The following is a 12,127-nucleotide window of genomic DNA, read 5'->3' as shown; positions in this document are numbered from 1 at the left end:
ATGATTACATAGAATTTTATAGGGCAAAATATTTATTTTTACTTACAAAAATGTTATTGGTATACCTTTGTGTACACCTTGGGCTACACAAATGTGTACCAATGATAAAAAAAGTCCCTCATGAGGCATATAGAGTCACATGAGACGCATGGAGACGAGGGGTATTTTGGTCATAATATCCCTTTATGTAGCCCAAGATGTACAAAAATGATGTACAAGTAGCATTACTCTTTTACTTGTCTAATTACATATTTTTTATGGATTATTCTATTTTGCCAGAATTGGTTGACGCACGGGATGACTAAAGACATCAAATGACAAAAATATCCTTATCTTGAAATTGTCATCTAGCCTCGAGTACACCACATGCACGTTTAAATAAAGTCCAGGTGAATTTCATCATAAATGAAATTCGCCCGAACTGAACGGGCAAATTTCATCTTTGATGATTTCATCATCTGCCCCGCTTAGCATAGTGCTTGGTGGATTTCATCTATGATGAAATCTACCCATTGCACATTAGGTGGACTTCGACTTCAACAATGTTGAAGTCCGCTCAACAATTTTTCAGTAAACTTGTGTGTCAACCTCTTTCAAGCATTGTAGCACGACTCTGCTTTTTATTTAGATATTTAATTTGTTATTATTTAAATTATGTAATTTTAAATTAATTTAAACCTTATATTTTGATCTTTTGTCGTATAGACATTCAAATTTTTTGTTATTTTCGATAATATCTCTAAATTATGCATTTTTAAATGAATTTAATCTATTCTCAAGAATAATTTTCTGTGTAATTGATATATCTACTACTTATATTTATTTATTAAACACGTAACAAATTACACAGAAGTGTTATATTAAATGTCACTTTAAAATGTTCAAATATCATTTTTCTTATAAATGATTGTTTTAAATATGTTTTACAAACTTATAAATTGAGTAAATAATTATATAATACTACTAAATTTTTTCAAATATAATTAAAAGAATAAAGTATTAAAACACTTAATGGGAAATTGGAAAAGAAATTTAAAAATTAATCTACATAAATAAAATTGAAATTTCAAACCAAACACTTCAAATAAATCTGGATTCAATTATTTCCTTTGGTTTGAAGTTTCAGTTTATCATACGTGGATTTACTTATTTTTTTAATTTGTTACAATTTTCATTTAATATTTTATTGTTTTATTCTTTAACTATATCTGAAAAAAAGTTAGTATTCTATAATTATTTATTTAATTTATAAATTTGCAAAACATATTTAAAACAATGATTTATAAAAAAATGATATTATAAAAAATGATATTTATTTACAAAAAAAAATGATATTTAGACACTAAAAGTGACCTTTAATATAACATTTCTATGTTTGTGTATTTTGTTACGTGTTTAATCTTATAAATGTTAGATACACCAATTAAATAAAATATTATTTTTTAAAAAATTAAATTAACTCCAAAATATATTCTAAAATTAACCACCAGTTGGGTGACATGTACCAGACTTAATTTAATTCATATATATATATATATGTGTGTGTGTGTGTGAGATTGTGAAATGGAAAGTTATAATATAACCATTGTTTGTCTGACTTTGCTTTTTTAATAAAAGAATAGAAAGACATACAAATGTGAGGCCCGTTTTGGAGTCCAAAATATCATAATAATAATAATGATAATAATAATATAGACATAAAATATAATGGGGAACAAACATTGTAAGGTCCGCTTTCGAATATTCAAAATAGGTCCTCACATAGATGATATAAAACAAATTGAACTCAAATAACAACTCATTTCATTTATAACAGTGGAAATTAAATCAAGGTTTAATTACATTCCCAATATCTCATAACTCTAGGTTCGATGGCCGAATAAAATGATAAGAGGTTCAAATGCCAATAACATAATAAATTCTCATTATTACAACCTCACTAAATCACTAACTAAGATTTTTAAAGCTAAGACGCGTCTCCGTACACCACTATCCATGGACTACGGTTCTACTGGACTTGCCCCCAATAACAGACTTTTCTTTACCTGGAATGGCAAAGAATATCAAGTAAGCCATAAGGCTCAGCAAGTTCAAGAAACAATGGGCAATATATTAGATCCAAGAATATGTTGACACCAAGAAGAGTAATCAAAGACTCCACAATTATATACAAGATTCATAATTCATGAATTTATCAATTCAAATTAATATATCATGTCACCATGTATCACTATGCAAACGTGCATAAAATTTCAATATCATTATCAATTCTCACATGCTCGCAAGCCATCAATCAATACATGTAAGAGTGCATCATTTTATTTTCAATATCAATTTTCCCAACTCTTAAGCCATAAATAGATGCATGCAAAGGTGCATAAGTTCCATAAAATCTCACAAATAAATATGGAGCCAACCTGCCAGGCTATGGCCACCTCGTCCCGCGCCAAGTGCTCTAGGGTACATTTTCTCTCTTCGCGCAAAATAATAGGTGCGCAAAATATATATCTATGTAATATGTACATGTATACATCATGTATGCATTTGCCAACCACATGCATTTAAATTCTTATTCCTCAACATTCATACTTTCAACACCATTTACCCATATTGGGTATTTTACCATAATCAGATAATTCATTATATCTTCATAACATTTACTGCATTCAAGATGTAAATTATAACACAGAGATAATTTTGGGAGATGCTATTTAAGGTTAAAACTTGATTCAACATTTGAGGAGTATTATAGGTTTAATAACTATTTTTCCCGTTATAATTTTTTGTGACTTCATTTAATTGATGCCGGTATGCAGTTACTTGCATTCATGTGGTAGACTAAAAAGAATTTTATATCAACGATTCCTTAAATTTTAGATTTGTTTTGAGGTGATTTCAAAGGACTGATTCGAGTTCTGATATTTTACTCTTAGATAATAAAATAGTAGTTTTGATAATGACTATATGAAAATCAATCTCTAAATCTTTATGAGTAAATATTTATGGATAAGTTTGTGAAAAACAATCTTTAAATCTCCTTGAAGCAAAGTTATGAAAATTTATATAGAAGAAATATTAAGTATGGTTGAGTGTGGTTTGTTTCAATATATATTTTTGATAATCTCAACTTACTTTCAAAAGAATCAAAATGAGGATTTGTTAAGTTTTCAATGTTTTCAAAAGGATAGTCGACTATGTAGTTTAATACTGTTGACTATGCCTAAATATAGTCGACTATGTTATAAGGATAGTCGACTATGCTTGTTCAGTCTGTCGACTATATATGGTATCTGTCGACTATGTTTGCATCTGTCGATAATCATGTAAGGATAGTCGACTATAGCTTTTCTTCTGTCAACTATATTTGTTCATAAATTTCAAAATCCTCTTCATATTTTTGCATTTGTCGATTATGTCTATGTGTCTGTCGACTATGGAAAATTTGTGTTATAAGATAGTCGACTATGCCTTCTTGTCTGTCGACTATGCTTAGTTTTACTTGAAAATATAGTCAACTATGCATTTTCTTCTGTCGACTATATCTTTTGCAGAAAGCTTCCAACGGCTAGTTTTTTAAACTCCAACGGTCACAAACGGCTAGTTTCCTCTTCAATCTTTTGGGAAGCCTATATATACAACTCAAGCACGATTAAGAGAAGACTAATGGACGGGAATGAATTGAATTAAGCTTACACTTGTACTCGTCTCTATTTACATCAACTGTACTTTAATTTTTCTCTCAAAAAGGCTTATGTTATATGTATTTCCTGTATCACTCCACATGGGCCAGACTCGGCCCGATGGACCTGCCCAATCACCCGAAGCCAAGAGGGCCCAAACAACCTTGCCAAAGAAAGTCTAGCCACCATTAAAATCCGAAACTGGTAAAGCGAGCATCTGGTGAACTCCCGAGAAGCTCCTAGCGAGCTCTTGGCAATGCCCTTTAGTTTGTTGGCCTAAAACCTCCAGCTCGCATAAAGTGGAAAAGCTGCTGAGGAGTCAGAGGTAGGGTCCATTTACTTTATCTGCAATAGCCCATGCTCCTCGTAATGGGGATCCCACTCCCGGTTTTGTGTAAACGATAAGGGCTATTTGTCCCCCATTATGTAGTCTTTATATTTCTATATATTATCTAAATTGTAAGGACCCTTGAGTACAAATAGGGGTCAGAGGGACAGAGAGAATAATCAGAGATATCGCCATTCTAAGAAAACAACCAGAGTGCGGTTGTGGAGTAAGTATCGTTCTGGCTGAACCACGTAAAAAATTCGGGTGTTGACTCACGTCTAAGACCTTGGTATTCTTCTTCTTGATATTTTTGGGACTTACTCACCGCGGCCCAAGACAAATCTAGGTCGGCTGAAATTGAATGTCGACATTTTGGTGCTAGAGGAAGGGGCCGCTCTGATCAGTAGCCATGGCAAGAGGAAGGAATACTCGAAGTTCCGAGGCAGCGATCGACCCACCAGAAAATCACCGCAATCGACCGCAAGACTTTCCACCAAATGGAGGACCCGTTGCTTCGATAACAGATATCCCTTTACCACCGTCGACTGGAGACGCCACCGGTATACCGCCACGATTTCTTGTTCAACCCACAAACCCGATCGCCAGGACAGGGGTAATCCGGGATTGGCAGCAACGCCAAGAGGCGTTAGAGAATACTGTGATATAGCTTGCCGACGCGGTTAGAATCCTGGCCCAAGCTCAAGCGCAGGCTGCCCACGATCCACCAACGTCGCCTCGTAGGGTCCGCCACCCACGGGAAGTGAGACCTCCACCCGCAGAAGAGGATATCGGGGATAACTATCCATTCCCAAATCACCACTCTCCGATCCAAGAAAGAAACGGGCGATCGTAGGCCAGCAATCAGCAGGTCCGGACTCAACCATGGAGAAGCTATATCAAAGGGTACGGTAGCTGGAAGAACGACAAGGAGTCTGCAGCCAGAATAATGGCCGTGGGGATAGGATGTCGTTCACTAGGGAGGTTGAACTCGAACCCCTCCCCTGGAGATTTAAAGTCCTGAGCATGCCACAATACAACGGGGACAGCGACCCCTATGATTACCTGGATGCATACAATGTGCAAATAGATTTGCAGACAACTAGCTCGCTGGCTAAATGTCGCACCTTCCCGGCAATCTTGGGCGACATTCCCCGAGCTTGGTTTAGGAGTCTTCCGCCTCGCAGCATCAACAGTTGGGAAGAGTGCCAACAGAGGTTCCTCAACCAATACAGGGCTCTAAGGAGGCAGCTCGCACCACCTTGCCACCTCGCTACGGTATTCCAGAAAGTAAGCGAGCCTCTGAGGGATTACATTGCCAGGCTCAGACGCGAGGTAAGCAACGTCGAGGATCCCTCCGATGAAAGTATCCTAACGGCGATCTCCACCGACCTCCGAAAAGACGGGAAGCTTTATGAGAGCATCTACAGGACCCCGGTTAAGGACCTAGGGGAATTCTATGAATGAGCTTCCAAGGAGATTCGATGGGAAGATGCCTTTGGGTCAAAGAAACCCGTCAGGTTGAGAGAAGAAGCCGGGGGCTCCAACTAGAATAAGAAAAGGCATAACGGAGATGCCGGAAGGGAAGCTCGAGGGGAGCGCTCAAACAATGAAGTTTTCAAGCGAGCTCACAAGGCGGAAAGAGATGAGCGACCTCGGAGGTCACAGTGCTTCGACAGCTACTGTGCCCTGTCCGACCCCCAAGAAAGGATCTTCACCATGGAAAGGAACAAAGAAGAGTTCGGGAAACCCAACCCGTTGAGAACTCCCAACAAATTCTGAAATAAAGAAAAATTTTGCGCATACCACAACGAGGCGAGTCACAACACCTCCGAATATTGGGCCCTAAGGGACGCCATTGAAGATCTGATAATGAGAGGTCGCTTGAAAGATTACGTGGTACGATCGACCAATCAACCAATCCAGCTACCGGCACAGCAGCCGCCCCCCTCCGATGATGAGCGCTCACCGGTTGTGCGAACTATCTACATGATTCATGGTGGACCTCACCTTGCAGGATCCTCCCACACATCCCGCGACAAGTACGTACGTGAAGCTAACCATGTCTTGCTGGCGAGGTCGGACGAACAGTCGGTTCCCGTGAAGCGATCTAGGAATAACCCAACTCCGGAGAACATGGTTTTCTCGGAAGAAGAGGCCATACACGTCCATTGGCCGCACAACGATGCGCTCGTTATACGGGCCCAGATCGGCAACTCCAAAGTGCGAAGGATAATGGTAGACACGGGCAGCTTGGTAAATGTAATGTACAGAGCGTGCTTCGATCAGATGGGTTTGGGACCAGAACAATTAAGCTCGTCCCCTGAACCGCTCTATGGGTTCACGGGGGACGCAGTGATCCTTGTCGGTCGGATCAACCTTCCATTTACCATCGGGGATGCGAATCGCCAGGCCACTACTTTGGCAGAGTTCCTAATTATAGACTGCCCATCAGCATGCAACGTCGTGCTTGGAAGGCCGGTAATGAACGACCTGGATTTAGTCACTTCAACCAGGTCGCTTACAGTGAAATTCCTGACCCCCAATGGAGTAGGATGTGTATGGGGCGAATAGCACCTCGCAAGACGTTGTTATGAAGATGCCCTGAAAATGGGAGCAAAAAGAAAGAAAGTGAATATCATTGCAAAAGATGGCCCGCAACCGACCAGTCAATGAGAGGCTAATCACGACCTGGATCCCCGTGAGGTCGACTGCGATAGATCCACCGGTCCCGTGGAAGAGCTCAAAGATATCTCAGTCAACGAGGCAGACAAGGAAATACTCCTCAAACTAGGAAAAAATCTAGCCCCCGATGTAAAATCCCAACTTACCAATTTCCTTAAAGCTAACCTCGATGTATTCGCATGGAACCACGAGGATATGGTGAGAATCGCCCCAAAAATCATGTCGCACAGGCTTAACATAGATCCAAGCTACAAGCCAGTACGCTAGAAGATGAGGTCAATGACTCCAGAGCGTTATGCCGCTCTTAAAGAAGAAGTGGACAAGCTTTTGACAAACAATTTTATCAAGGAGACCCACTACTCGGTCTGGGTGGCCAACCTGGTCCTGGTAAAAAAGAAAAATGAGAAGTTGAGAACCTGCATCGACTTCATCAACTTGAACAAGGCTTGTCCCAAGGACAGTTTCCTCTCCCCAGAATCGATCAGCTCTTGGATGCAACAGCTGGTCACCAGCTCCTTAGTTTCATGGATGCCTATTCGGGCTACAACCAGATCCCCATGAACCCCACCGACCAAGAGCACACCTCGTTCATTACCAACCGGGGGCTTTGTTGTTATAAGGTCATGCCTTTTGGATTAAAGAATGCTAGCGCGACCTACCAAAGGTTGGTAAATACTATGTTCGAAGCGCTAATCGGCATAACCATGGAAGTGTACGTCGAGACATGCTGGTAAAATCTAGTCCGCATTCCAACAGCTAAAGGAATACATGGGATGGAACCCACTGCTCGCCAAATCTAAAGAAGGAGAGAAGTTGACCTTATACTTGGGGGTATCCCAACAGGCTCTCAGTGCGGCCCTCGTTCGGGGGGAAGATGGGGTGTAGCACCCCATTTATTACGTCTCCAAAAGCCTGATTGATGCAGAACCAAGGTACGCACCAATTGAAAAATTGGCTTACTGTCTAATAATGGCATCAAGGAAGCTGTGACCATATTTTCAAGCTCATGAGATCGAAGTCCTGACCAAATACCCGCTGAAGCAAATCTTACAAAAAGCCAAATATCTCGAGTCGCTTACAAAAATGGTCTATCGAGCTCGCTCAGTTTGACATAAAGTACAAACTAAGGATGGCGATAAAGGGTTAGACGTTGGCAAATTTCATTGCCGAGTTCACCGGACCGATTGACGAAGAAGCGGAGAACTTGAAAGGGCCATCCTGGGAATTATACGTCGATGGGTCATCAAGTGAACAAGGAGTGGGAGTCGGGGTTATGCTAATAAGCCTCGAGGGCCACAAAATCCTCTGTGCCTTGTGGTTCGAGTTTCCTGCCACCAATAATGAATCCGAATATGAGGCCCTATTCGCAGGGCTCCGCCTGGCAAAGGAAATACGAGCTGAAGTCTTGGAGATCTTCAGTGACTCTCAGCTAGTTGTCAACCAAGTACGGGGAGAATACCAGGCCAGAGACACAAAGATGGTGGCATACTTACAGAAGGTACACGAATTCTTAGCAGCTTTTGAAAAATATGAAATGCACCAAATCCCCCGTTCTCAGAACTCTCATGCGGACGCGTTAGCTCGCCTAGCAACTGCCCGGGATGCAGAATTCTTGGGAGACACACCTGTCAATTTTTTGGCTGCCCCGAGCACAGAACAACGAGTTGAAAAGCTGGTGATCACGGCGCCCCAAAACTCATGGATGATTCCCATTATGGAGTACCTACAAGACGGGAAACTGTTGGAAGACAAGTTGGAAGCACGTCGTCTGCGAGCTCAAACAGCTCGATATTGCATCTATGATGATAGATTGTATAGGAGGGGGTTCTCAGCCCCACTCCTAAGGTGTTTGACGACACCGACTGCCAGACCGTGCTTGAAGAAATTCATGCAGGTCACTAATTCTGCGAATCAATGGGGATCCGAAAAAGGTTCACCATCGTTGACCACCTCCAGGCCAATGGGCAGGTTGAAGCTGTCAACAAAATAATCAAGTAGACGTTGAAAACAAAGCTTGAAGCTAGAAATGAGGCTTGGGTGGATGAACTGCAAACAGTGCTCTAGGCCTATCGAACAACAGCTCGAAGCAGCACTGGAGAAACCCCATTCTCAATGGCGTATGGATTGGAGGCTATGATCCCTGTTGAGAATGAAGTGGCCAGCCACCGAAGGGTCACCTTCAGCTCAGATCGCAATGACAAGTTGCTAGCGACGAATCTGGACCTGCTCAAGGAATCGAGAGATGTAGCTCGCGTAAGGGTCGCCATCTATCAACAAAGGGTGGCGCAATATTACAACAAGAAGGTTCGAATTCGACGTTACAATGTCGGAGACCCGGTATTACTCCTAGTACTCCTAGGAGCTCAGGCGACAAGCGATGGCACCCTAGGCCCTAAGTGGGAAGGTCCATTTATCATTAAGGAAAATCTGAGTAACAGAGCATATCATCTGGCAAACATGGACGGTTTTCCTCTCACACGAACTTGGAATGTGGAACACCTTCGTCCCTACTTCAAATAAATGTAATTATTTTTTCCCATGCTTCGTCTTTTTATTACGAGTAACCTTCATGGTTCTGATTAGAATTTATGAACTTTTATTGCACTTTATTCTTATTGGTATTCGATTGAATACCCCCGAAATGAGGGGTTGAGAAACCATGATTTGTGAGCTGGGACCTAAGTAACTTAGCCATTGTGTTACGGTGTACGGCCTAACCAAGCATTCACCTTGGTCCCTCCCTCAGGTCGTAGACTACGAGCTGAGAACCATTCATCTTGACTTAATGTCATGGTTTGGAACTTACTAAGCAACCAGTTCCACTCCGAGCTAGGGTTCACTAGCCGAGGTCATTTTATCCTGGCTTAAGCCATAGCCTGCAACCTACTTGGGTGTTCCCTCTCGGTTCAATTAAAACTTGTAGAAGCCACTGTGTGTTAGCTAAGGCCGTAATGCGACCTACTTGGACACGTATCTCGGCCATGCAAGTCAATGAATTAACAAGCCATGACATGTTAGCTGGGGTCGCCCTATGACCCGCCTGAACATATAACTTAGCGGTACAAGTTGAGTTTTCACTAACTAGGGTCCTTTTATCTTGGCTTAAGCCATGGTCTGCGATTTACCTAAGTGTTCACTCCCGATTTGTTAAAACTTGTCAAGAGTCTCAATATGCTAGTTGGGGTCACGACACAATCTCATATCCTAGCAAATTTTTCATATTAAACCGTGTCAGCTGAGGCCCATCTTAATTCGCCTAAATAAGACTATTCGCGACCTACCGGAAACGTGTCCTGATCGTCTATCATGAGCTGCTCAGCCACTATATGTTAGCCGAGATCGCAAGACGATCTGCCTTTACATACACCTTGGTAAGGTCTTCGTTATTTTGTCAAGACATACTGGTTGGGGTTTTTCCTGAAATTGCCTAAGTATAAATGTTCGCGTTGATTATTGCAACTATCGATGACGAGCTCTAGACCTATGTTCGGATGATTCATTCTCAAGATATTGAAGACTTCCTTCGAGTCAATTTTTCAAGCTAAAGTATGCGGAAGTTTACTGAAGTTGTTTTCAAGTTATATCATGGGGATTGGTTTAAAGATTATTATGTCAGGACTTCATTGGAATCTAAGTTTGACTGGCTTAAGCTCACAAAGAAATATAAGATAAGATACACAAGTACAGAAAGCGCTCATTTTCATTAAGTGAGGCTCGTATTACAAAAAAAAAAAAAAAAATGAGTGTGAGAGTCCTAGCTAGGAGGAGCGGCTGCTTTTGTAGGATCGACCTAGACGGGCTGGGCTGCAGAAGACAGAGTCGATAAAGATTCCACAGCCCTGGCTGGACGAACCTCGGTAACCTCCACAGGAGGCGCCTCGGTAGTCTCACCGGGATGAACCTCGGCAACCCCAGATGGCTCGGCCTCGACCTAGGCAGCTTGCGTCATGACCACAGACGAATCGAGGGGAATGGCGTCGGCGGCGTCCTCTTTGACCTCGATAGCGTACCGCTCCACCTCCTCGATGGCCTGTGCACCAAAGAAAGAGAAGTCCATCTCAGGATGGTTCACCCAAAGGGTGTACAGGAACACTGAGCAGGTGTCGGACTTGGTCTCCTGGTGCGCAGCGTCCATCCGCGCTCCAACCTCCGCCCTTATATCGTCAATGGTCCTCTTAGCGAGCTCCTCATAGCGGGCAGCACGATCATCCACTTGATTCTGCTCATTTTTCGCTGCCTTTAGCTCCGCCTCAGTCGATTTTAGTTGCTTCTGAGCCTTCCGCAACTCCTCATTCGCTTTATTCAGCTCGCCGGTGAGCCCGGAGTTAGCGAACTCCCACATGTTCTTCGATCTACGAAGCTCCTCGTCGAGATCTTTATTTTTTTGAACTTCCACCCTCAGGCACATCTCGGAGCCCTCCATCTCTTTTTGGGTAGCGAGGAGCTCGACCTGGAGAGCTTTCTTCTCATCCGAGAGCTTTGTTATTTCAGCTTTTTGAGCATTCTTCCCGTCCTCAAGCTTCACTATTTCAGCTTAAAGGGACATGCTCACCGTCTGAAGCTGCTCCTCAAAATCCTTGTACTGAGCTCGGAGCTTCATGGAAGTAAGGGAAGCCTGTGAAAGAAGAAAGGATAGCCCATTAAAAAGCAAACTAAGGTACCAAGGTACGAAAAATTTTCACTTACCACCAAACTATGACGGGCCATGAAATCGTAGAGAGGGATCCCCTTTAGCCTTGAGTCGTTGAGGGGCTTCGAGGTCGTGCCCAAGAGGTCGGGTATGGAGTCCAGGAGGGAGCTAACATAGACCCCTCATGGTAGGGCCTTCAGGGCTAGCTCCTTCTCAGGGACCCTAACTCGTTTGGCTGTGATGTCCTCCATCTGCTGCGGCTGGTCAGGTCTCCTCTTCGAACCCGCAGCAAGAGCATCTTGAACCTCCGTTGTGACCTCCTTCCCACGGGCCCCACTAGAGCCATGGTCGTGGGAGGCAGGGGCCCGATGCCTTGGCTGCTGATGGGTTTGCTTTTGTTGTTGCGGTCAATGGGGTAGAACTCTTTTCCGCTGCTCCTGCTAATCACCCCGTGGCTGTTGAGTCTGCTGTTGCTGGGGATGCAGTTGCAGCTACGACTGTTCCGACCTACCACCCTGCGAGCTAGAGCTCGGGGCCGAGGACGAGGTAGCTCCCGATCTCGCCCTAGATCTCTTCGGCTGGAGGAGGTCGAGGTCAACCATACTTTCGTCTTGCTTAGCTTTTCCTCTTGAAATACTCGGCTCCGCGACCTGGAAAGCAAATGGGGGCATCTCCGCGCCCAAATCCCTAATATGGTCCCCCTGAACGGTCTCGACGCCGAGATGAGGGGCGAGCTCATTTTCTCAGAGAAGCTCATTTGAAAGCTCAAGAATCTCCGAACTCGACCCCGCAGCCACAAGCTTGTCA

Source organism: Diospyros lotus, chromosome 6 (genome assembly GCF_014633365.1).
Source record: "Diospyros lotus cultivar Yz01 chromosome 6, ASM1463336v1, whole genome shotgun sequence".
Lineage (NCBI taxonomy): Eukaryota > Viridiplantae > Streptophyta > Magnoliopsida > Ericales > Ebenaceae > Diospyros > Diospyros lotus.
This window is presented reverse-complemented; position numbering follows the sequence as displayed.